Source organism: Cupressus sempervirens, chromosome 2 (assembly GCF_028749045.1).
Source record: "Cupressus sempervirens isolate cs-2001-9-10 chromosome 2, ASM2874904v1, whole genome shotgun sequence".
Taxonomy (NCBI): Eukaryota; Viridiplantae; Streptophyta; class Pinopsida; order Cupressales; family Cupressaceae; genus Cupressus; species Cupressus sempervirens.
In genome coordinates this window covers 270805804-270833270 of record NC_143119.1, presented here as the reverse complement: position 1 = coordinate 270833270, position 27467 = coordinate 270805804, and the positions used below count along the sequence as shown (strand labels likewise).

The following is a 27467-nucleotide window of genomic DNA, read 5'->3' as shown; positions in this document are numbered from 1 at the left end:
CATATGGTGTTTTATTATCGATTGACAGGTACTGACTCCTTTATGTTTGTGAGTGCTTGAGTGCTCACAAGTGTTGAAGGTGAGGGTGTGGTTGAGGTAGAGAGAGTTAGCCTCTCGGAAGGGGATAGACGAATAATCCCTGCAACATATCACACACCACTTAGTCTAGCATGAATTAATGTTGATGCATTTGATTTTTTATTTTTCCTAAATACATAAATGGTAATAAGATAGTGAAATGTAGTTCAATGACATGAGTAGGGTTCTAATTTTTGAAAAGAAAACTATTGCGCCTTATAGTTCTATGTTTTAGAGGATTTAAAATAAATTGGAAGTGATGTTTTTTTATGGCAATCTTAACTAATTTCCTTTGAAAGATGTGTTTTTAAATGGGATTGGTTTTGGCATTATGGGGAATGGTCATCATTTATTCTCATATATTTGTGAGTAGTGGAAATGCCCATTTTTCCACCTAGTACAGGAAGTTATTCTTCCACAACTGAGACATAATGGAGAGAGGAATGATAAAAGGAAGGGAGGAGGAATCAATTCGAGGGCAGAAGTGGCGACTGGGTGTTGAAGAGGGAAGTGTTCACATTGGGAGCATTTTCTAGGACACACACAGTAGGAGGAAAAGGTTGATAGCTTAGCTACAAAAGGATATAGGTTCCTCTTTTCCTTCTTGAATGATGAATAAAAACAATTTTTCCTTACAGTGATATCAATTAAAAATGATTGTGGTGGAATTAGCATAGAGTATTCATATTTGCAAATGTATATTGTTTTTATTGAAAGACATTTGGGTTGTTGTATGTTTCCATTTGTTAAGTAATTACTCCAACGAATATAAAAAAATAGAGGAATGGAGTATAAAAAGGGTTTTTGCAATGATACGTGCCCTAGTTTGAACATAGTATAAATGTCGGGTCTACATCTGAAAGGAGTGTTTTTCTAAGTTTGATTAGGTATAATGGCTTTGATATTAGAAGGGTACGAAGAATAATGCATTTCAATCATGGTTATCATCTTTGTCATAATTAGTGACTTGGATCAATTTTGTTGGATAAGGCCACTCTTTTGAATGTGATATCTTTTATTTTGAATATTTTCTCAGTTTTGCAAACTTGAATATAATGATTTACAAGAATTTTTGTTCTATGTTTTACGTCTTCATGTAGTTGGACTAGCTTTATTCACCTAATTTCAATTTAGTTTGGGTGCCCTTTAAGTTCGGATGTGGTATTTTTGTCCAAATTCTATCCAATGTTTAGTGCTTTTGTAAATAATTGGATATAGTATCTCTTCTAGTCTACGTGTATGTGGGACTCTGTAGAGTTATAGCATTTTTTTCCAACACTTGATGTTCCTTGCTATCATAGTTTTAGAATCTGTCTGCAAGACAACGATGTTGGACTATAAACACATAATGCAGAGGCAACCAATCTCTGAACATTTAAAACAATGAAATTGTAGCAGTAGTGTGTTCTTGGTCTTCTTAAAACTCTTGAATGCAATGAGTTCGTAGTATTACTGATTCTAAGACTTAGCTAGGAAATAACCCACCTTTCTCTATTTTAAAGGTAATGTCATTATAAATTGTGTGAGATTAAAACACTCCAGCTGAAGATGTAAGAAAATGTAGTTATATAACATAGTGCTCTTTTATTTTTGCTCCTCCCTGTGGTAGTATTTGTATATTGTGATCACATTTGTATATGAAATTAGATATCATTCACCTTATAGAAAATTCCTTTCTTATGAGAATCAATGAAATCCTATTTGTGATAAAATTATAGCCTGCTGATAAGCCTTAGGATCAAATTAAATCGACACTTTCTTAGGCTACTGCCTATATTCAAGTCTCAATTGGAGAACTTGTTAAACTATTGAATGTTGTAGGATTTTAACTTGTGCTTATGAATAGATGTGTTGTTGAGTAGGAAGTGATTTTTCAATTCAACAAATTTACTTAAACTTCTAAGTGTAGATTTCAATCTAGTGAAGTAATCTTGAGGAGGAAATGGTGGTAAGATTGTTATATTTTATGAACACTAAGTGATGTTGGATACCAGTAGTTAACTAAGAAACATATTGTGAATTTGTTAAGTCCTAAGTATGATTGTTTTATTTCCTTATGGGATGGGTGTATATGGAAATGGGGAGGGTGGGGATGGATGCATATTATTTTGCTTCTCTCAACTTGTAGAGTGTTGCGTGGTAGGATTCATTATGGTTTGACTCTCCATGCATCATGTTGGCAAATTTAGTGCTTGGCCAAGCCATCTTTTATTATTTTAGTTGAAATATTGTTATCTCTGACATTGTGTATGGGTAGATATGCATACTTTCATTGAAGCATAGAGTAGATATGTTGATTTGTACATATAGGTAGATATGTTCTCTTTACTTTTTGCATATGTGTTGATGTGTAGAATGTTATTTTATTTCCCTGTCATATGTCTGTGATTAGGCTACTTAGCACATGGATATCTATAGTATGTTTCACAGTTGCACCAGATCCATCTGATCCGTCTTGTTCCAAGAAGCTAACCTTCTCGTGCCAAGGTTGGGGTGTTCTTCATGTCAAGAAGAATCCTGAGGGAGTAATTACTATGTGGTTGACGTGGTAAAAGTGTCTAGGCCACACCCCCATTTCATATAGCAAATGGACATCGTTCATTGTCTATGGAAATAGAACACTCAGAAGTAGGACAACGAACACTTGGAAGCTGCAAAGGCCCATTGGTTGATCACTCATTTTTTCCTTATGATGTATATGCATTTTAGGAATGTACCTATGTACCATATTCAGTTATGTCAACATTTCATTGAATGGATGTAATGAAGACTTATAAGACTTTTTTTTTTACCATTATATATTTTTTGAACAACAGTGTAATTGGAGTTTATATCTAACTATGTAATCTATTTCAGTTGACTAAATGAAATGTCTTGTCTTTTCAACTCCATTGGTGATGTGTATCTTTGAATTTTCGCATTTTTTGTATTATGGATGATTTGGCATAATGTTGTAAGAGTCCTTACATATGGTATCAGAGCTAAGGTTTAAAACCTAGGGCTTGGGGCTGCTATGCTAATTTGCGCAAATGTGTGCAGGTGTTTGAATTATCACCATGGCCACAAGAGCTAACCCTAGAGGTGAATCCAGTAATGGTCCACAAGATGATGAACCCAATCAGATATTGGATTAGATAGTGGCATTCCTGACTTAGCAAGGGGCCTTGTTGCAATAGCAGGGTCAATTGATGGATACCTTGAAATAGGATGTTTAGGGTAGACATGCTGATGAGGAGGCAAGGAAGCGCATAAAGGATCAACACCTAGAAGCCCTGTGCCAATAGGAGGAGGAACATAGGAAGAAACTTGAGGATGATGAGTTGGTTAAGGCACTTAGGAGGTCAGAGGAAGAGCAGAAGGCAAAAGCTAATTGTCGAATGGCTATGAGTAACATAGAAAGGGTGTAGATTGTGATTGATTTGAGCAAGGACCTCAAGAAGGTCACACCACCCACTTTTATTGTAGAGCTTTTGGGGAAGTTGTTGAGGCATGGATTACAAGCATGGAAAAGTATTTTCTTGTGCATAACGATATTGGGAAGTCTCGAGCAGTTTGGGCTACATTTGAGCTCATGGGTGAGGCAGGCACATGGTGGGAGAATGTCATGATTGAAAAGAAATTTCAGCATGGAGACGTAACTTGGGAAGAATTTCTTCAACATTTTTGCAAGCGGTGGTTACCACAACTCTACTATGATAAGAAATCAGTAGACTTTTATAAACTGGTTCAGGGGAACATGAATGTCACACAGTATCATGAGCACTTTTGTCATTTGGTGAAGTATGTTGTGCATTACCAACATGATGAAATATTCAGAACCCAAAAATTTGTGATGGGTTTGAATCCTGAGATTTATAGTGAGGTCGAGATGTAGGAGCCTAAGATGATGGACTTTGTATTGTGTAAGGTGCTTAAGTAGGAGCAAAGATTAAAGGATGCGCCCTCATCTAAATCCATCAGCCATAATTTTAAGAGGAAATTCCAAGATAACAAAGGATATCAAGATAACAAGGGGTACCAAGATGACAGGTATAAAGGAAATAGGAAGAAACAACAGATCAAAAATATTGAAAAAGGACAAAAGGGTTTTGACAAGAACATGAACAAAGGGAACTGGAATGGTAATAGGAACTAGAATAAAAAAAACAATAGCAATGGAAATGAGAAAAGCGGGAGGAACTAGAATAACAAGAATGATCAAAATAGAAATGATGATAGGAGGGGTCATAGAACTGGATGCTTTATCTGTGGTGGTAATCACTTTGCTTCTAAATGCCCACAGCCGTCTGACAGGAAGGAAATTCCATCTCAGTATCACATACATGTTGCAGTTGATCATCGACAAGCAGACTTTCAAGCTACACCTATTTAGCTGACTGGTAGACTTTTTTGTATAACTGTTTCTATTCTAGTAGATACCGGTGCTATTGAATGCTTTGTAGATCCTAAACTAGTAGCTAGATTACCTATTAGAGCTAGTTTTATGGTTGAACCATGGACTATAGAGTATGGTAATAGGGCCGAGCGACAAGTAGAGCAATGTCTTTTCTGCAGTGAGTTGGAACTTCCCAACTTCTGAATAGAGGTCAATCTTTTTGAAGCTCCTTTAGGTTCTTATGATGTCATCCTAGGCATTAATTGTTTAAGTAAACATAAGGCCTTAGTTAATTGTCAGGATAAGGTAATTGAATGCTGCGATGACATAGGGCACTCAGTGACACTGAATGGTGTCAAAAGAACACTTGAACTAAGGCACATCTCTGCTATGCAATTGAAGAAAGCAAGGAGAAAGTGGTGTCAGTTGTATGTGGCACTTGTTAAGGATTTGGAAGAAGAAACCCCACCTCATTTAGAGGATTATGCAATCTTAAAGGAATTTAGTGATGTGTTTCCAGATGATTTGCCAAAACTACCTCCAAAAAGGGAGTTCAATTTTTCTATTGATTTGGTACCGAGGGCTAAACTTCAGTCAAAGGTTCCTTACCACATGACTTCCACTGAGATGTATGAGTTAAACACTCAATTATAGGAACTGTTAGACAAGGGTTTTATCAGACCTAGTGTATCACCTTAGGGAGTGCTTGTAACTTTTGTCAAAAAGAAGGATGGTATCTTAAGGCTATGCATTGATTACCATATGTTGAATAAGGTTACCATAAAGAATTGGTAACCTTTACCTCGTATTGATGAATTGTTTGATCAAATGAAAGGGGCTACTATATTCTCAAAGATAGATCTAAGATTTTGATATCACCAACTTCGGATCCAAGAGGTAGACATATCCAAAAACACATTTAGAACAAGGTACAACCATTATGAATTCATAGTCTTACCTTTTGGACTAACGAATGTGCCTAGAGCTTTAATGAACCTAATGAATAGTGTGTTCCAGGATTGTCTTGACAAGTTTGTGGAAATTTTCATTGATGACATATTGATATATTCTAAGACTATGGAGGAACATGAAGAACACTTGTGTATAGTTCTGCAATGCCTTAGAGAGAAGAAACTTTTTGGAAAACTCTCAAAGCGCTCATTTTATCGAAAGGAGATCCATTATATGCGACACATATTATCAGTAGATGGTGTTGTAGTGGACCCAACAAAGATTAAAGCCATTCTTGAGAGGCCAGTTCCTCAGAACGTTAGTGAGGTATGAAGTTTTATGGGGTTGGTAGGTTATTACAGGAAGTTTTTGGGAAGGTTCTCAAAAATTGCAACACTTATCACTTCCTTGAAGCGAAAGGGAAAATGGTATGAGTGGACCAAAGCATGTGAGAGAGCATTTCAATTGCTAAAGCAAATTCTTACATCTGCTCCTATTTTAGTGATTCTAGATCCAAATGGACACTTTGTGGTTATGATAGATGCTTCGGGGGATGGATTGGGAGGTGTACTTATGCAAGATGGTAAGGTAGTCACCTATGAGTCTAGCAAGCTTAAAGAACATGAGGTAAACTATGTGCCTTATGATATTGAATTGGCTGCAATAGTACATGCCTTGTAGATGTGGGGGCATTACTTATTAGGGAAACCCTTTGAGTTGAAAAATGATCACATGGAGTTAAGGTACATTTTTACTCAACCAAATCTTAATGCCAGACAAAGGTGATGGCTCAAGTTACTTAGTGAGTACAATTTTGGCATTGAGTACATAAAAGGGAAGGAGAATAGAGTGGCAGATGCACTGAGTTGTAGAGGACATATGACCTCTATTACTTTTGCTAGAACTCGTTTGAGGGAATACATTCTTTAGTATATTCCTAGAGATAGTCATTATGATTGGGTGAAATCAGTTTTGGATGTGGATTCTTTAGATTCATGGTTTGAGGATTATTCTTTTGATGATGATGGTTTACTTAGATATCAGAACAGGATATATGTTCCCAACCGTGAAGGGTTGCAGAAGGCGATTCTTGAGGAGATGCATTGCACTCTATTTTTAGGGCAGCCTTAAGTAAAGAAGATGATGGCTGATTTGAGACCACTATATTTTTGGCTAGGACTCAAGCAAGATGTGAAGTATGTGGTCTAGTATAGAATGTCAGCGTGTCAAGGTTGAACATGTCCATTTGGCTGGACTTCAGTACCCACATGAGATTTCACAATATAAATGGCAGGTTATCAGTATGGACTTTATGTAAGGTTTACCCATGACACAATGCAAGCATGATGTTATCTTGGTCGTAGTTAATAAATTAACTAAAGTTGCCCACTTTATTCTTGGTAGTATGAAAGATGGTTCTCCAATTTTAGCAAGGAAATTTGTGCAGGAGATATTTTGGCTACATGGTATTCCAGAAACCATTATCTCAGACAAGGACACCCATATGACTTCTCAATTTTGGACTGCCTTGAAATCTACTTTGGGTACACGGTCTAACTTCAGCATTGCCTATCACCCAGAGATAGATGGTCAAATTGAACAAGTTAACCAAGTGTTAGAGAATTTATTGCAGATGTACTACATGGATCAACAACACAAATGGGAGGAGTATCTTCCATTAGTGAAGTTTTCTTATAACAACTACTATTATTCATCTTTGGGCATGACACCTTTTAAAGCCCTTTATGGATGTAAGTGTCATACAACTATCAGTTGGGATAGGGTAGAGGATTGGATCATAGTAGGCCCAAAAATGTTAAAGGAAATGGAGGATCAAATGGTCTTGATCTACATTCGGCTGAAGGAAGCATCTAATTGAAAAAAGAGTTACGCTGACAAGAAACACACTTTTAGGCAGTTCTAGATTGGGGATAAGGTGTGTTTGAGAGTTAGACCACAGAAGAGTTCCATCTCATTCAACAACAGTTCAAATCTTGCACCGAGATTTGTTGGCCCCTTTGAGGTGTTGAAGGTTATCAATGCAGTTGCTTATCATCTTGCTCTATCACCCACACTTGCTTGCATTCACAATGTTTTCCATGTATCTCTTCTTAAGAAGTATCAGCCTGACATATCTCATGTGTTTGACTGGCATGCATTGTAAGTTCAGGATTTGAGAGTGATGGCAGTTCAACCCACTAGACTCATTGAGTAGTGTACCATCTAGGTATGAGATTGAGATGTCCTCTAGTACAAGGTCCAATAGGACCAATTTGGTGAGGATATTGCCACTTGGGAGGATGCAAATGACTTACAATAGTCCTTTTCTCATCTATTTTGAGTAGCATGTTTACTGTTTGTATAGACTTTAGTTTGAACACATTGTTATGTTGTTATTTTGATTGACATCGAGATGATACCTTTTCTTAGAGGGGAGGGATGTCATGACTCATCATACGACTTCTTTTCTTGCACCTACATGGCAATTAGGTCGCAACCTTGTCATTTTGACTAGGTCAACTATTTAAACTTGCTAGATTAATTTTATGGATTAGATTAATCGTGTCATTTTCTATATTAACTATTCGAGAAATTAATGTTATTAAAGGATATTTAAGTTATGTTAAACGAATGGTTAAGTCATTTTACAATCATGTTGATGATATTCTGTAGATGTGATTTATTTTCATATTTTGATGTATGCATATGCATTATAGTTATGATGTTCATTTATGATGTTTTATTATCGATTGATAGGTACTGACTTCATTATCTTTGCAAGTGTTTGAGTGTCCACAGGTGTCAAAGGTGAGGGTGTGGTTGAGGTAGAAAGAGTTAGCCTCTTAGAAGGGGATAGATCGATAATCCCTGTAGCATATCACACACCACTTAGTCCAGTGTGAATTAATGTTGATGCATTTGATTTTTTCTTTTTCCTAAATACATAAATGGTAATAAGATAGTGAAATGTAGTTCAATGACATGAGTAGGGTTCTAATTTTTGAAAAGAAAACTATTGCGCGTTATAATTCTATGTTTTAGAGGATTTAAAATAAATTGGGAGTGATTTTTTTATGGTAATCTTAACTAAATTCCTTAAAAAGTTGTGTTTTTAAATGGGATTGGTTTTGGCATTATGGGGAATGGTCATCATTTATTCTCATATATTTGTGAGTAGTTGAAATGCCCATTTTTCCACCTAGTACAAGTAGTTTTTCTTCCATGACTCAAATTTAATGGAGAGAGGAATGATAAAAGGAAGGGAGGAGGAATCGATTTGGGGGCAGAAGTGGTTATTGGGTGCTGGAGAGGGAAGTGTTCGCATTGGGAGCATTTTCTAGGACACACACAATAGGAGGAGAAGGATGATAGCTCAATTGCGAAAGGGTGTAGGTTCCTCTTTTCCTTCTTGAATGATGAATAGCAACAATTTTTCCTTACAGTGATCTCAATTTAAAATGATTGTGGTGGAATTAGAATAAAGTATTCATGTTTGCAGATGTATATTGTTTGTATTGAAAGATGTTTGGGTTGTTGTATGTTTCCATTTATTAAGTAATTACACTAATGAATAAAAAAATAGAGGAATGGAGTATAAAAAGGGTTTTGCAATGATACATGCCCTAGTTTGAACATTGTATAAATGTCAGGTCTACGTCTGAAAGGAGTGTGTTTCTAAGTTCAATTAGGTATAATGGCTTTGATATTAGAAGGGTACGAAGAATAATGCATTTCAATCATGGGTATCATCTTTGTCATAATCAATGACTTGGATCAATGTCGCTAGATAAGACCACTCTTTTGAATGTGATATATTCTGTTTTGAATATTTTCTTAGTTTTGCAAACTTGAATATAATGATTTACAAGAATTTTTGTTCTATGTTTATGTCTTCATCTAGCTAGACTAGCTTTATTCACCTGATTTCAATTTAGCTTAGGTGCCCTTTAAGTTCACATGTGGTATTTTTGTCCAAATTTTGTCCAAGGTTTAATGCTTGCATAAATAGTTAGATGTAGTATCTCTTCCAGTCTATGTGTATGTGGGACTCTATAGAGTTATAACATTTTTCCCCAAAACTTGATGTTCCTTGTTGTCATAGTTTTAGAATCTATCCGCAAGACAATGATGTTGGACTGTAAAAACATAATGCAAAGGCAACCAATCTTTGAACATTTAAAACAATGAAATTGTAGCACTAGCTTGTTCTTGGTCTTCTTAAAACTCTAGAATGCAATGAGTCCATAGTATTACTAATTCTAAGACTTAGCTAGGAAATAACCCACCTTTCTCTATTTTAAAGGTAATTTCATTATAAGTTGTTTGAGATTAAAACACACTTGCCAGTTGAAGGTGTAAGAAAACATAGTTATATAACATAGTGCTTTTTTATTGTTGTTAATCCTTGTGGCAATATTTGTATATTGTGATCACGTTTGTATATGAAATTAGATATCATTCTCCTTACAACAGATTACATTCTGATGAGAATCAATGAAATCCTATTTGTGATAAAATTGTAACCTGCTGATAAGCCTTAGGATCAAATTAAATCAGTACTTTCTTAGGCTACTGCCTATATTCAAGTGTCAATTGGAGAGCTTGTTAAACTATTGAATATTGTAGGTTTTTAACTTCTACTTATGAATAGATGTGTTGTTGAGTAGGAAATGAGTCTTCAATTCAACAAATTTACTTAAACTTCTAAGTGTAGATTTCAATCTAGTGAAGTAATCTTGAGGAGGAAATGGTGGTAAGGCTATTATATTTTATGAACACTGAGTGATGTTGGATACCATTAGATAACTAAGAAACATATTGTGAATTTGTTAAGTCCTAAGTATGATTATTTTGTTTCCTTATGGGATGGATGTATATGGCAATGGGGAGGGTGGGGATGGATTCATATTGTTTTGCTTCTCTCAATCTGTCGAGTTTTGTGTGGTAGGATTCATTACGGTTTGACTCTCCATGCATTATGTTGGCAAATTTAGTGCTTGGCCAAGCCATCTTTTATTATTTTAGTTGAAATATTGTTATCTCTTACATTGTGTATGTGTAGATATGCATGCTTTTATTGAAGCATAGAGTAGATATGTTGATTTGTACATATGGGTAGATATGTTCTCTTTACTTTCTGCATATGTGTTGATGTGTAGAATGTTATTTTATTTCCCTGCCATATTTTCTTGTCTTTTCAACTCCATTGGTGATGTGTATCTTTGACTTTCTAAATTTTTTTTATTATGGATGATTTGGCATAATGTTGTAAGAGTTAGTCCTTACACACATTCACATTGACCTCTGCTATTTTTTTAATAAAAAATAATTCTTGAATGGCTTGTATTCACAGCCAAGTTTTGCACTCAAATGATGATGCAGAGTCTTGCTCCACATGAAACAAAACAACCCAAATAGAAATAAAATAACCTTGGCCACTTTTCTAAGAATTTTTTATATTTCTTATTATAATGATTTTTGTGAGCTTTATTTCCATTAGTGGAGATTTAGGATTGTCAAGAAACTACCCCTTGCAGTAGTAAATTTAGCCTAAATTTTGATGTGAAAAGGTTGAAATTTTGACAAGAGTAGGTCGATAAGGCAACCAAGCTTGCTATTGGTCTTTTTTAGTTGATTTTTCACCACATACATTCTGCATCAAAATTTTGACTTCATAAAGGTGGACTTATCGACACAAATTTCATTAATTTCTCTAGTCTAACCTGAACTATTATTTCCTCATTTGCGAGCATCACTGGTCCAAATTTTGATGTAAACCTACACCAATTTGGTGTCTAAATTGTGATGAAAACCCCTTACTTTTCAACGCTGGTGCCATACAAGCGACATCAAAGGTGACCAATTTGGTGTCAAAATTGTGACCAAAACACCAATTCTTATTTGCATTTGCGTCAAAATTGAGACCAAGATATGTAGAAATTTCGATGAGCTATCCCAATTATTGTAAAATCTTTGCTCTCATAGGAGCCTTCGAAACTGCACAGAACTTGATTCTAAAGCATAATTTCTTAGTGCATGAGAGTCAGGGTATCATGCACATTTCTACCTCCACACCATTGTTTCATTTGTCACATGATTTATTTCATACAAAACAATGGGAAGGAGGAAGAAATGTGCACAATATTCTAAGTCGACACCAAGAAATTATGCTTTACAACTCAAATTTTGTGTAGTTTAAAAGGCTCCTATGAGAGCAAAGCCTTTGCAATAATTGGTATAGCACATCTAAATTTTGGTTCATGTAGGGAAGAATACAATTAGGAAAGAATTATTTATCAGGAACGAAAGCCAATAATTTCATCTATTTTTCAAACAGATAAATGTGAAAAAAAAACTTACAGTCCCAATCACATCATCATAAGAGCACATATATAACTATAACTATAACTATGTCTAAAACCAACATAATTTACGAATATCCACAATTCAAATATTATCCCTTGATGTTTTCTTTAATGGAGAGTTTCATGTCAACTATGTTATCACCTTGGATGTAATACCAAACTGTCATTAGGCTAAAGACTACAAGAAGATTTATGATTTACAAATGCAAGGAGAACTATCCAACCAAAGTAGTAAATGACATGAAAATTTAACAATCTATCAATTAAAAATCTAGATGAAATATTTCTAGCAATTGAACTATACGTTATAGAAACAAAAAATTGCCTTAAAATTGACACCTCACTAGTTGTTCATTTGCATCTGTAATGGCTTCACAAAAGTTGAAAGCTTATGATTTGTCAAGAACACAAAAGGCACTTGTAGTTCAGTTGCATCAATAAAATAGAAGTAGTCAACTATCATTTTACTTAGATCCCTATGAAAATGTAGCACTGAAATACAATATATATTGGAGTTAGGAATTTGGTTGACAACCAAAATCAATTGAATTGAAATAAGAAACTTCACCAAAGAATTAACTAAATATGTATCTTTAAGCATATTTTGCTACTCAAAATGTTACAACTTCTTCCTTCTTGACCTTAAACTCGTGAAATTTTCTAGTTTTATGAGGGGAAACACGATCTCTCCAACTATTAGTTCTAAATGGCTTTCACCTTAGGCACATAGAGTCTTTGAACTAGATAGATAAAATACACAACCATGCTGAAGACCATGGAAATAGAGGATAATATGGAAAATACCAAACAACAAGTTGGATGATGATGAAGACTATAGTGAAGGTAGAAGATCCTAGACATCATCAATTAATACCAAACTACCAAATGGAGTATACAAACTTGAAAAGATAAGACACACCTTCCAACTAAATGAAACTCTAAAAGCTACCATCAAATGGCATGACATTGAATCATTACCAATAAATGAATACAACATAGAGAAGCTACTAGATATGGTATTTCTGTTTATTTTTCAAATGAAAGAGTGTAGTAGGTATGCAACCATGACTAAGGAAAGTGCAATTTCACACCATTTACCATGTTCTAATATGATGATAACAAATGCCCAATACCCTAATCTAATAGTATTGTATTGTCACCCAAAACAGAAAAGTAAATGATAACAGAGCCCAATACCCTCTTTCAATTTGTGCTCTTCCCTTAAATCAATATTTAATTCTAGCAATCAATCATAGGAAAATATTTTTTTTGTTATTGAAATTTGTTGGTCATTAACTCCTGCCATGGTATATGCTTTAGAAATTGCACTTGCGCATGGAATCCTTATATGTGTCTAATTTCTCACAAACAGAAACCATTTGTTATATTTTTTGATGTTATCTTTATTATGTAAGAGTTCCGTTAAGCACAAGTGCTTCCCTGGAAAAATAATTATACAAGGCTTTTTGCATTTAAGAATCAAAACAATAAAAGAACTTGAAAGCATGATTTTATTAGGAACTTAGCCACTTACTCATCAACGAACTGGTAGAAATATAAAAGAAAGTAGCTTTGGCTTCTCCTGCCATAGCTTATCCAATCATCGTTTTCCCAGTACCCTAAGAGCAAATTAAATATACTTTATTGTAAACAAAAATGAATTTCCAACATATAAAGAACAGAGAATAAATCAGACTAACTCACAAGAGGTCCAAATAAGAGGAGCCCTTTTCCTGGAGAGTGATAGCCTTGAAAGATGTCAGGTCACAATAGAGGCCATATGACCATTTCTGTCACACACTTTTTGGCATGCTCTAGCCCAACTTTAGTATAACTTTGGAAAAATAAATATTAATGTTAATGGGTACATAGAAATAAACATGAATAATATTATCATCAATTCATTCAACCATATTAAATTTACCAATATCATCCCACCGAACATTGGGATCCTGGTCCATTATCTCAAAGCTAACATGCTCTATCAGACATGGTTCCAAGTTACGTAGCTTATCAAGAAGCTCACCATGAGGATCAACAAGCATTTCTAAACTAAAAATATAGGACAAAAAACAAACAACCGTTAGCATGCTTCAAACTAAAAATGCTAGAGATGGTTATTTATTTAGTTAAAATCAAAATCAACTAATCCAATTCAAAAATAATGGCTATGAGTTATTGTCAAACTACCTTCAGATTTGCAATACTTATCTTGGCACAAGATATTTTTATAACCAAACAGTTTGAAGGATCGTGACCAAAGCAAAAAGCCCAAGAAACCAAGGTTACCAAAGACAAGCAAAGGTAGTCTGCTAGGGAATATGCATGTGGATAGAGTATTTCCCAACCTATCCGAACATTTGAGCTACAAAAAGATGTTGATTATATACTTTACACTACAAAAAATCAGTATACACAGACAAGGTTGAATAGGCACTATAGCAACATATTTAGAACTAGTCAAACATCCAAATCGCCATTAAAGAAAGGAATCATACATGAATAACTCTGTTGCCATCTTAAGATGAAACATAGTTGTCTCATCTTTTGGCTTAGAAGAATCACTATAATTTCCTAACCACAAAATTATTGTAGTATTCAACTATGTTCTTCATAGCCTATAAAAGCTGACTAAGGTTGCAACCTTTATAATGACTATAGACAAAAATATAAATTAAAACAAGCAATATTATCATCAATGTTTTAAATGTAGAATGAAATGGTTGTAAGTATGCATTTCTACCACATGAAAATGATGTTGAGATACAGACCTATGCAATCCAATCTCCCAAGGAATAGACAACACCACTTATTGCCATCTTTGCCAAAATAGGATTTTTCATAAAATGATGTTAGAATAGTTACTAAAATGGTCATAAATTATGTTGTTATAGTAAAAGAATACTTTAACTTAAGAAAAAAAAACTATACAATATTAAAACATGACATCGTGCTTTAAAAACTAAAAAGGTACCTATAATGAAGAACTTCATTTTGAATTGCTAATTGGTTGTCACTATTAACTATAAGCTTATCTTTAAAGTTTGTGCTTAACTTGGTTTCAAGAATAGTTAAATATTCTTTACTTAACAGGGCCAACCACGTAAAGGTGGAAGCTTATTTGGCCCCTCCCCGTGCCCGCCCCCCACCAAAAAAAAAAACATCACTCTAAATTCCCCATGAACATTTAATAACATTCAATTCATCCATTTTTGAAATATAACATTCAATCATTATAATCACATGATAACATTCATTAACACATAAAATTCATAAACATACAACATGCATGAATAATTCATTAACACAAAATTCATTAACATGCAACATTCAAGAGTAAGTCATTCATGAATAATTCATTAACGCAATATTCATTAGCACCCAAATTTAATGAATAATATTCATTAACAATATTCAAGAGTAAGTCATTCATGAATAATCAGATCTTTTTTGCTTTCTTGCCATTTCTTTTTTTCATAAAATTTCTAAGAGGAATATCAATGTCCTTTTCATCCCCCTCCTCTACTGGTTCTAACACATGTCTCCTCCTCATCCATTTAGGAACATCATGAGGCTGCTGCACCAAAGGGGGGTCCGCTACAATAACAAGTACTTCATGAGTTAAATTTGCACCATTTTATATCAGTGAATTACGAGTTTTTCTTTAAGTAAAAGAACTATAAATCAAAAAATTAATTTAAAAGAACAAAACATAGATTTTATTTACCTGAATGTGCGACATGATCTACCTACTAATTAGTCTGAACATCCTTCGACACTCGTTCAGCATGTCATGATTCTATATCCTCAACACAACAAGGTTACACCAACTTCAATTAAAGATGTTAAATTGTATTAATAATTACATAATTAGTTTTAAATAAAAAATGAGCACCTCCATCGATAGTACGATGCACATCAGGGGCTTCATGATGCTGCGTATGATCTGTGTCACGATTAACAGGCTGCATTGCAATGTCATGCACATTATTATCAAATAAATTGTTGCTCAAGTATTCAATTTCTAATATATTTTTTGGCATATTTACCTGTGCACATGATGCAGGAGACTGTTCGGTTGGGGCAACGGAAGCTTGCCCTAGGCGTTTAGCCACCGCTGCATAGCCTTGTTTGAAGGTAATTTTTTTGTGTTCTTCTGTGGCCTCCAGATTAAAATCAGCACCCTACATTTTTTTATTAATTAACAAAATCATTTGTATTTTTAAAATAAATTTTCTTTGCAATTCATTTATTGCTACTTACAATGTGTGCTTTGATTTTTGAATATCCCCCAGAGCCAAGTCTATGCTGCCCAAACTTTTCCAGCCTCGCCTTTGTTGCCTTTGATGTGTCCTGCAACCTATGAAAAATTTAAAATATGTTAGATGATATAGATATAAAGATCAGTACTAATTAGTCGATTATTATATATTGGTATGAAGGTTTTAGCATAAAGTAGCATGTTCCACCAAAAATATGAAAAAATGGAAGAAATTATAGCATCATACCTTTAATTGACATGTGTAATCATGCTATTTATCCATGATAGATCTAGAAGGTCATCAAATATGGTTGCTCACATGTCATCAATATTCTTGGTACTCTTTGTAATTGGTAATTGGTAATTGGTAATGACTAAGAATTTATTATCATATTAAGATTTTTGGATGTAATTTTAGTGTGGTTACTAATTGGAAGAAGTTTTGTTTTACTCAACACAACATCTCTCTACTTTTCTTGAGCTTTTAATGTAAAATCAATCTTCAAGCTTCTAATTTTGAACTCCTCTAGAAGGTCTTTACAGCATCATACCTTTAATTGACATGTGTAATCATGCTATTTATCCATGATAGATCTAGAAGGTCATCAAATATGGTTGCCCACATTTCATCAATATTCTTGGTACTCTTTGTAATTGGTAATGGCTAAGAATTGCTTATCATATTAAGATTTTTGGATGTAATTTTAGTGTGGTTACTGATTGGAAGAAGTTTTGTTTTACTCACCACAACATCTCTCTACTTTTCTTGAGCTTTTAATGTAAACTCAATCTTCAAGCTTCTAATTTTGAACTCCTCTAGAAGGTCTTTGAAAACTTTTTAGACATTGGTCTTGACCAAACAAGTCAGATGATTTTTCCATATAAACGAAACAATCAACTTTGCTGACAATAGATGTAGAAGGTCATGAAAAATGATTGCCAAAATGTCATCAGTCCTGTTGGTGTTTCTGCTAGTTTTAATAGGTAATGATTGATAATTTCTTTTCTTATTGCAAAATTTGTATATAATTTTAGTGTGGTTGTTGATTGAAGCATTGTTTTTGTAAGTATATGCAGTGGAGATGAAACAAAAGCTCTTTTTGTTTTTGGAGATTCATATGCAGACATTGGAAATTACTATCCTGGTATGAAAAATAGCATAGTTTCAGCATGGAAATATCCAAATGGTATCACTTGGCCTGGGCACCCATCAGGAAGGGTATCATCTGGTAGAATTCTTATTGATTATTTAGGTAATCTTTCTCAAAATCAATTTCTAATGATCTCAAAGGTCCATATCAGAAACTGTTGTTCATATCAGGAACTGTTGTTGCATATTTTAGCCCAAAATATTTGGTTAGGCAATATAAATAGAAGTCAATTTGCCTCAAACTTTTCCATTGCTATGTACTAGGGTTTCCAAGTGCTTTACACCATTAGCTAATATAGGTATATGTTTGACTTCTCTCTAGTTATATAATGATTATAGATCATGGTATTGACTTCTAATTTTCTAAGTATAATAATGCTTAAGGGTCTTGTCTGCAATTTTGTATATTTATATTTTGCACTGTGAACCTAGAAATTCCCCCAAATTTTATAAGATATAAAAATCCTATCAAAAAAGTCTTATTGAAATTGCATTTGGAAGGCAAGCCAAAACTTTTCAAAGTAATCATATGAAATAGAAAAATCGTGACCCTTTAGGATTGCACTATAGGATCCTTTGAAAATCCTTTTTCAATCCATCCATATAACTCCTCATTATTGATGCCCTCTTTAGGATACAATTATATTAAAATTGAACAAGAAATTTTCAATTTTAAAGTCTTGAAAACTATGACAAGTTCTCTCCAGTAGTTCTTCTCTTGTATACTCTGAGCCATGGACCATAGCAATCCTATTTCCTTAATCTATTAACATTAAAATGCTTATCTATAAGAGCTTCTGGATTTGATTGTGTATAGTTTTTAAAGCATGGATGTTTCAAATCAAACTCCATGCTCTATGATTGTGTATCTTTTTTCTTGTGCCCTCTTATGCTTGGTTTCATCTCTCTTATGCTTGATTTCATCCCGATGATGGTTCAAAATGTCGATGCTAAAAAAATTATACAAATAAAATCTAGAAGCTCTTGCAAATAATTGTCATAGATTGTAAAAATCTGTTCTCATTGATTAAAATACTTCTTTTCTTTATGATTATATTGCCGTGGTTTTAAATATATAGGTGAATGCATTTACCAGAGTTTGTGTTTTTTCTTAAATTTATGCAGCCCAAATCTTAGGTCTTCCATCTCCAGTGACCTACAGGGTTCTAAAAAGTTCAAGCCATCATATACAAGCAAGGAAAGGCATAAACTTTGCAGTAGCATACAATGGGGTATTTGATACTTTTGGAGTTCCAAAGCTAAGTGTCCAAGTTGGGAATTTCAAGGATTCCATTATATCTCAAAAATATGGTTCTCATCATCTGAAGCACTCAATAGCACTTCTCACTCTGAATGGAAATGATTATGTTGCTACAAATGTTACCATAGTGGTAAGAATAAATATCACCAAACTTGCTATGTTCTAATGATTTTTTTTTTGTTTCTAGATTTAATTGTGGAAGTTTTTTTAGTATCAACATTTCGAATCCACTCTGTGATCTATCATTAGGATGAAAGAATTATCTTACATCCTTCTCTCATTCTGATGATGGATCATATCTTACATCCTTCTCTCATTCTGATGATGGATCACACAGTGCGATCCATTGATACTAAAAAAACTTACACAATCAAATCCAGAAACAATTTTTTTTTTTTTGAAATAGATTTTGAAAATCTAATATTATCAATTGTCATGTTGTACTAGAATGATTCAAATGTGATTTAAAAAAATATGTGACTGAGGGTTATGTTTACAGGGAATAGAGAAGTTTGTGAAGAGTGTTGTAGCAAAGATGAAACTACAACTCACAGAGCTATATAGTCTTGGGCTAAGGAATTTTATGGTATCAAATAACATGCCATTTGACTGCCAACTAGGTTACTTACAGTCTAGAGCAGTATGTTTGAACACAACAATGGACTTAGTTTCCACCCACAAAAAATATCTATCACAAGCCATTTCAGAGCTGAGGGAGCTTGAAGATGCCAACTTCCTCATCCTTGATTTCTTTGTAGCCTTCTCTCATATTATCTTCAACCCATTTGCATATGGTAAAGACATTGATTATAGTGTAGTTAAGAATTTCAAGATTATCTTTTTCAGGTTTTCCTTCTAAATAGTATATCTATTTAAGAGCGATTACATAAATACATGAGGATACTGATTGACTTATTTCTATATTGTGTATTGAGTAGGAATTCATGAGATGAGTAGATCATGCTATTCTAGAGATGGAAACATGAGTAGCTCCATTGTTGGGTGTGTTGATTATGATGAACAAGGAAGAGCTCTTTTTCATCTGTGCAAGTCTCAAGAAGAATTTTTCTTTTTTGATTGGTACCATCCTACTCAGAAGGGATGGCAAGTGATGATAAAATCTTCGCTACTCTCACTGTGGGTTTGTTCAAGATGGCTCATGTACTTGTCATTACATTGACTGAATATCATTTATCACCTATACTGCTAACACATTACACTATGATACATGTAGTTGAGCATTACTATATTTTCAAGACATAATATAGCTATATGTGAAGTTATAAGTGCACTATTTATATCTTATGTAGGATTTATGCCCAGATTGAGATATATACAGTTGTATACGGGCATTCTATGTGCAATCAACCACCACAATTTATTAGATACCCAAATTTTAGAGAACATTCATAATAGGGTGAAAGCAATTGTGTCAGGATATGAATTACATACCTTTCATCAATAGATAGATTAAATTGAGCTAGTTGAAATTGTTGATACTGAAGTTGAACCCTAAATTTTCTCATTAATGTACTAGTAGTTAATACTATTGCATACCTTTTCAGATTTTTTGGTGTACTTTCTTTTGGATGTTCCCCTTTCTCCTTTGCATCCAAAATGAACTCATTCCAGTCCCTCACTGAAACAAAGGGAGGACACTCGTACTTTGGGTTTAGGACGAGACTCTTTCTATATGTGTCCCTCACAACCTTAAGATGTTTGGAAACTTTTTGTAACAATTTCTTATGATCAAAAATATTACTACCAAACTCATGTTCTATATCTTTGATGAGCTCATCTTTTAATTTTTTTATCTTGGTAGTTCCACCTTTTAAGAAAAAATAGAAAATTGTTAGACATAGCTAGTATAAGAAAAGACCCGAATGAAAGAAAAAATGTTGCACCAATTAATGATATGAAAAAAAAGTGGGATAAAATTAGTTCAGTTATGATGTTCCACCTTTTATGTATGGTGGGCCCGAATCTTCATAGCGTGAGGTCGTAAAGCCTCCTATAAAATGTATCATTTCCTGCAAAAAATGTCATGGGATAATTAATAGTAAGAACCATTAAAATGAATCATGCGAAGAATACTTTTCATAGTGAATAAAAAATACATAAAATGAGATACATTTCATCCTTTTAGTGATCTATTTCAGGGTTGGAGGATCAACTTGACCAAAATTGACCAAAAAAGAAGTTTGGAAAAAAATTAAAAATGTGTAAAACCAATCAAACTCTACCAGGGTTCTATTGCTAATGTTCTGAAACTAAAAAATGTACTGTGACTATATTAATCAGTATACCTTGAAAAAAAAAAATAGTTCATAATAAATATAACTTGCCATGACCTTCATTTTTTGTCATTCTTAATTGATGTTGTCACTGATCATACTTGGGATATTATGGAAAAAAAATATTGCTAAAATAGACAGTGAAGCTGAAAGTGAGCACTCTAAAACTCTAACATGCAATAGTAATGATGTGGGAAATCATTGAAAACTGAACATTGAATATGAAAGAAGACTCCCACTTTTGGTTCTCTATAGAAAAATTGGTTAGTATCTTCTACTGAAAGCATGAAATTGCAATGTACCGAATTACTAAACTAGAGAATTACTGGTATAGACAAAAGGTCATTGATAATTTAGATGATCCTACCAAACCCCTAATAAAAAGGAAATCCAGAATAATTAAACAACTTGCACAATACGACATACTAAAGAAGGTCATGAGGCATCACTCCACATCAAAAGCCCTTGCATTCACCACTTCCTATCATGTTTACATCTTGCAAGAAAATCCTTATTACAATATAAAAAATAATTATTTAAAGTACTTGGAATCTTAGGACATTTCAAAGGCATTGATTCATCATTGTCAATCAACAACAATGTTTGCATAGCTCTTGTGCTAGAAACACGGGTAGCTCTAGGAAATGATGATGAATTATCACCAATACATGCACTATGATCCACATTTGGTGATGTACTAGATGGTGCATCTCCTACCACAAAAAATAATAATACACTATGTGATGCACCCAAGATTAAAGTACATATTATCAACTCATAATTAACACAAAACCAAATATAGAAAAACAAGGATTTACTAGCTAGACATCCCCTTGTTACCGACATTGCAGTCAGCAATCTCGTACGAGCATCGATCAACCTCGTAGGAATCTCTTGCACTGGATGATTTGAACAATACATTGTTAGCAAAGACATTTTGAAATAATAAAAGTAAGAGTTAAGAAGTTTTGAATGTTCAAAATAAAAAATTCCTTCTAACTTGTCAACTAAAAGATTATTTTACCAGTGGCAGTCGAAGCCCTACTACTACCGGCCTCACCGCATTGTCCTTGACCAAGTTTTGGATTAGTTGCCAAAAAATCTTGTATAACAAGAATTTAGTAGTTAAAGTTTCTTACAACTCTTTAAAAAAATTGCATCAATAAAGTATTTTGCACATATTACATATTTTATTTCACAACATAGAAGATTATAAAATATAAATCTTTATTGAACTTTTGTTATAACTAAAGATTCATTACTACTTACTTCATAACAACGAGCTTGCACTCTCAAATTTGATAGCCTCTTCATCATCTCCTCCAATTCCATATTTGGCTCATCCAAAAATTTCATTATTTCTAAATTAATTTTTAAATTTTTTTTCTTCAACATTGTTGTTACATTGGGAGTTTCAGCAATATCCTCATTAGAAGGCGTAGCTAGTGGCTCGATACTTACTATTGGTGCTTTACCCTTATCCTGAATGTCAAATTGTGAGAGGAATATCAATAAAACTATCATAAAAACTCAAAAACCGTAAATAAAATAACATAATAATATAACATTTTTCAACTATCTAATTTGTACAATTTCAAAAAGGTTTACCCTCATTGAAGAAAGGGTGGGAGTAGCATCCTGGTGACCTCTATCATCTGTTGGATCCATATCATCCTGTCACAAAGATTAAACATAAAAAATTCAGCTAACTGAAAGCAATAGATAGCAAAAAAAAACTTATTAACAAAATGGTAAATAGTACTTACAACCCTCATGATAGTAACTTTGTTTGTATTTATGCAATTTAAATGGTAATTGATTAGTAGTTCTTCCCCTGCACTTATTGATTTTATTGCACAAACAAAAACTTCATTCCCCTCACATGCCTCAAATATGCAATTGGGTTGCTTACTAGTTGAAGAAGGTCGCGTACTATTTATAAAACCTACAATATTACCTATTTCTTTTGGTCTCCCATCAATGTACATAGAAAATCTTTTACTTTGACCATTTTCTTTTCGTTGTATATAATTAGCTGATACCCCATACCTACACATACTTTTTTTATATCGAACAATCCGCATCCAATCATTTTAATTGTAACATGGACTGACATACTTGAACAATTCGACAACTTTGTTGTAACATACCTTTATCCCATCCATGGAAAATAGGCCCAAACCATGTAATGAGGATGGAGTAATGCGATATATCCTCTCATTAACACAAAAATTTGTGTTAATTAGAGGTAGCTCATTGGGTACCCATTCTTTCTCAATGTGTGTGTACCAAAAGGGCACCTTGATGTCGCCTTTGGTATCATCATCATAAGAGCATGACCCCCCATTAGCAAGGAAAAATTGCACGCATTTATCAATTTTTTTTCTATTCTTTTGACCTCTAGTTGATCTCCCTATTTTAGCCATACTACATGTAGAGCTTTCATCTACCAATTCCTCATTTCCCTCATTCGATGTAGATAGATCTAACAAGTACCTATTTGGTGGGTCCTACAATCCATCAAATGGAAAGTGAAAGTGACAAATATAAAATGTAGTAAGTTGAAAGTGATTATACAATTATATTTCTATACAGACCTTCTTTGTCTATATATACATTATATGATTATATAATGTCTATTTATAACATACGTGCTCAATGATAAACAAGAAGAATATAAGAAAATGATGTCTATTTATTGACTTATACTTGCTAATCCATGTCACTATGCACAATCCACGTCAAATGGGTCAAATTTCCTACATATGTTAATCATTTATCTTAAGTTAGCTAAAAATTATATGATACACGTAAACATGAACAAATTTACATGATACACATTTGCTACAAATAACTTAGAAGACAACATGAACAGTAGGAAACATCGCAAACATGAACAAATTTCTCTTATATATGGAATGCAAGATCGTCGACAAAAGGGGTGATGATGTACCTGTAGTCAATTGACTATCTATTAAAAAAGCCATAATTAGACACAACATAAACATTGGTAACTATAAATAACATATGTTGTAATCATTAGAAATGAACACAATAAATATGTAATCAAATTTCCTTCATATGTTAATCATTTATCTTAAGTTAGCTAAAAGTTACATGATGCATGTATGCTACAAATAACTTAGAAGACAACATGGACAATATGCAACATTGTAAACATGAATAAATTACCTTATATATGGAATGCAAGATGGTCAATAGAAGGGGTGATGACATTTGTAGTCATTGATTATCTTCTTCTTCATCATCATCATCATCATCATCATCATCATCATCATCATCATCATCACCATCATCGCCATCATCATCGTCATCATTACCATCATCATCGCCATCATCACCATCACCATCATCATCATCATCACCATCATCATCATCATCACCATCACCATCATCATCATCACCATCATCATCATCACCATCATCTTGATCTTCATTATCTACTTCTTCATCATCTTCAATATCTTCTTCTTCCATAACATTATACTTTATTGGCCTTCCTCTTAGATCATGTCTAACAACAAATGACCAACCCTATTTATGTGGAACCTCTAAGTAAAACACTTGCTCGCATTGGCTTGGAAGAACATAGGGCTCATCTCCAACTAGCTCAAACGACCTTGTATTGATCATTGTAAATCCATTGTCATGTTGAATAACCGTTCTATTTGGATCATTTTGATTTAGTTGTAACTTGTACCATTTGAAAAAAAATAGAACTGCTTTGAAGGTGTTAAATTCACACTCAATTATATCATCCAAGATGCCATAGTATTGATTTTGAGATTGTTGAGGATGTATATCATTTCTAGATGATATATTAGTGACCTCGAAAACTGCACTTATCCCATAATCACAAATTTTCTTTGTGTCATCCAACCTTTTTATGTGAAATTTGTGGCCATGATAGTACATAGCTTTGTGGTGCTTGACCTGTAATTTTTGAAGTGTGTGTAAATTATTTGCATCGTGAGTTGATTCAAAACATACGTCAAGTTATGATCACTAATAAATTTCTATGTACCTCTCCACCTCTTAAACCCTTTACTACATCAACTACCATCAGCATAACATTGGAATCTCCATTACAATGAGCTTCTGTAACCAATAAAGCAACACCTTCCCATGTTAATGAGCAACCATTTTGTTGACATCGTTCAATCCATTCTGTCATCCAATCAAGATTGTTCGTAATATACAAATGTATTGCATCCCACTTTCGAACACCTGTTTCAAAAAAATACACCAATTAAACATAACTTATATTGAAGATTTATAAGAATTAATTAACTACAATAACATCTTAGATTTACCTCTCACTTTCCTCGATCTACCTTTGCCCATCAAGTACTCCCCTTCGAATTTGTTAATTAGTTGGGATCCCAAATATGATCTACATGGATCTTTGCTACAAACTTAGGAAGATATTCACTAATGTACACCATGGTCTGGTATACCATATATCCCTCCACCATAGAACCCTCGAGATGTGCTCTCTATCAAACCAAGCCTTTCAAAAATTTCAAGTGCCTCTCAAGCATCCACATTAACCTGGTTGGTATAGGTCCACACAATTCAATCTCCTCAACTTGATGTATGAGGTAGTGTTTTTGTGCATTGAAAAAACTTGGAGGTAGACACTTTTGCATTTCACACATCAGAAGAGGAATTTTTCTCTTCCAATATTTTATATCTTCTTTATTGATTTCTTTAGATGACAACCACCTCATGTATTTTCCAAGATCATATATAACCTGTTTGACATTGTTGGCGAAGTGGTGTGATGGAGATAGAGGTAGAACGTATTACAATATTTGTAAAATGATCTTGTCAATATTTTATAAAAGAATGCAATTGAAACTACATGTAGTAAATAAATATATAGTGAATACAAAATAACATGAATTACCTTAATAAATGTATGCCAATCATGTGTTTTCAACCCTGGCCCAAATTCACTTTTATTTGATATGAGATTGTTTATGTTCGCAGCAAATCCTGTGAGAAATCATATTCTTTTTATGACTTATTTTATAACATTGCTTTGCTGCTCTGAAAATAACCAACTAAGGGCACCTGTATCAATCTGGTCTCCATTTTTATTTGATCAAATGCCATTTTTCATTGCATGGTTAGATTCTTCAATGTCACTACAAGTTTTGACAATTTGATCTTTGTCACGCCTTCCATCCAAGATTTTCCATCATGTCTCTGTTACATTCTTTCCAATATGCATAGGATCAAACAAATGCACAATTGGGAGTTGCTCATAGTACGACAACCTAGTAAATTGCATACGATAAATTTTTAGTCCTTTTGGAAGTTGGTCATTAATGCCTTGATGACCTTCACAAGCATCAATCACATCATCAGTAAACAAAAAACAATATCGAAAATATAAATTTGAAACAAAAACCATCAAATGGAATGACATTACCTCAACGATTTATTTTATTGTATGCCAACTTCCATAGGTGAGGTGTCATTCTTTGTTTCTTTGACGTAGTCTCTTCTAGACCATTGAAAAGATGTTTTTCAGTAATTCGATACTTATGATTTCTTTGCAGAAAGTGTTTATTCTCATTGAACACCTGCTTTCTTAAACTTTTTGAATAACAAAATTTCGTCTTTGGACCACAAACTGGACATGCAAATTTTCCCTTTGTCTGAAGACCTACAAGATCGTGTATAATTGGATTAAATGTGTTAATTTTGACATACCAAAAAAGAGGTGTCAAGAAGAGAACATACCACAAAAATGTGTTAGCCCAGGGGCATCGTGTATTGTTCATACAAACATTGTATGAAATTGAAATTGTCTTTGTCCTATTGGTCTATAGATGTCATACATAGTAACCCCATTCCATAACACCACCAACTTGTCGATAAGGGGTTTAATATATACACTGATATCTTTAACTTGGTACTTCCTAGTTGACTGAACAAAAACATTACATAATTATTATGACCATTTGATGGATTAGTAATAATAAATTAATTTAGATGACCACTAAATCAAAAAATACCTAGAACAATAAATGTCAACATTATGTGCTCTCTCTTTATGGAAAACCAAAGAGGTATGTTATTGTTGATAACAAAAATAGGCCACACCGAGTAAGTAGATCTCATCTCTCCAAAAGGATGACACCGTCTACTGCTAATGAAAGCTTGAGATTATGAGGTTCTTCTTTAAAGTGTGACCATTTTTCCTCTATTTCCTTAAATGTTGAACCATCTGTAGGCATTCACATAATTTCATCTTGACTTCTATTGCGTGCATGGTAATCCATAAATTGTGCTAAGCAATTGCACCTGAATAATCATTGCAAACGTGGAATAATGGGAATATGCTGAAGAACCTTGCGAGGCACCTTTTTTGTTAATCAATTTGATTGATATCTACTGATATGACAAGTAGGGCACTGTGTTGCAAATTCATGCTATTTATGATATATAATATGATCGTTTAGACATGCATGTATTGTTTGATACTCCATTCCAATATCTTTCATGATGGCAGATAATTATCGGTATGAGCAAGGTAGAATGTTTGATGGTGGTAACAAACACTCACCTATCAACCTACGACCAAAAATATAATTTGTTAATTTAAAGAATATTGATTGCTACATGAACCCAATGTTAATTGTATGGGAAATACGAGTAAAATAATGAAAGAAGATGGCATACCTTAACATACGTGTCATT

At 33.6% G+C, this 27467-nt stretch overlaps 1 pseudogene; it reads left to right on the top strand.

Moving 5' to 3' along the window:
- Positions 1-3580: 3580 nt before the first annotated feature.
- Positions 3581-19625, top strand: LOC149572097 (GDSL esterase/lipase At2g36325-like; annotated as a pseudogene).
- Positions 19626-27467: the final 7842 nt, after the last annotated feature.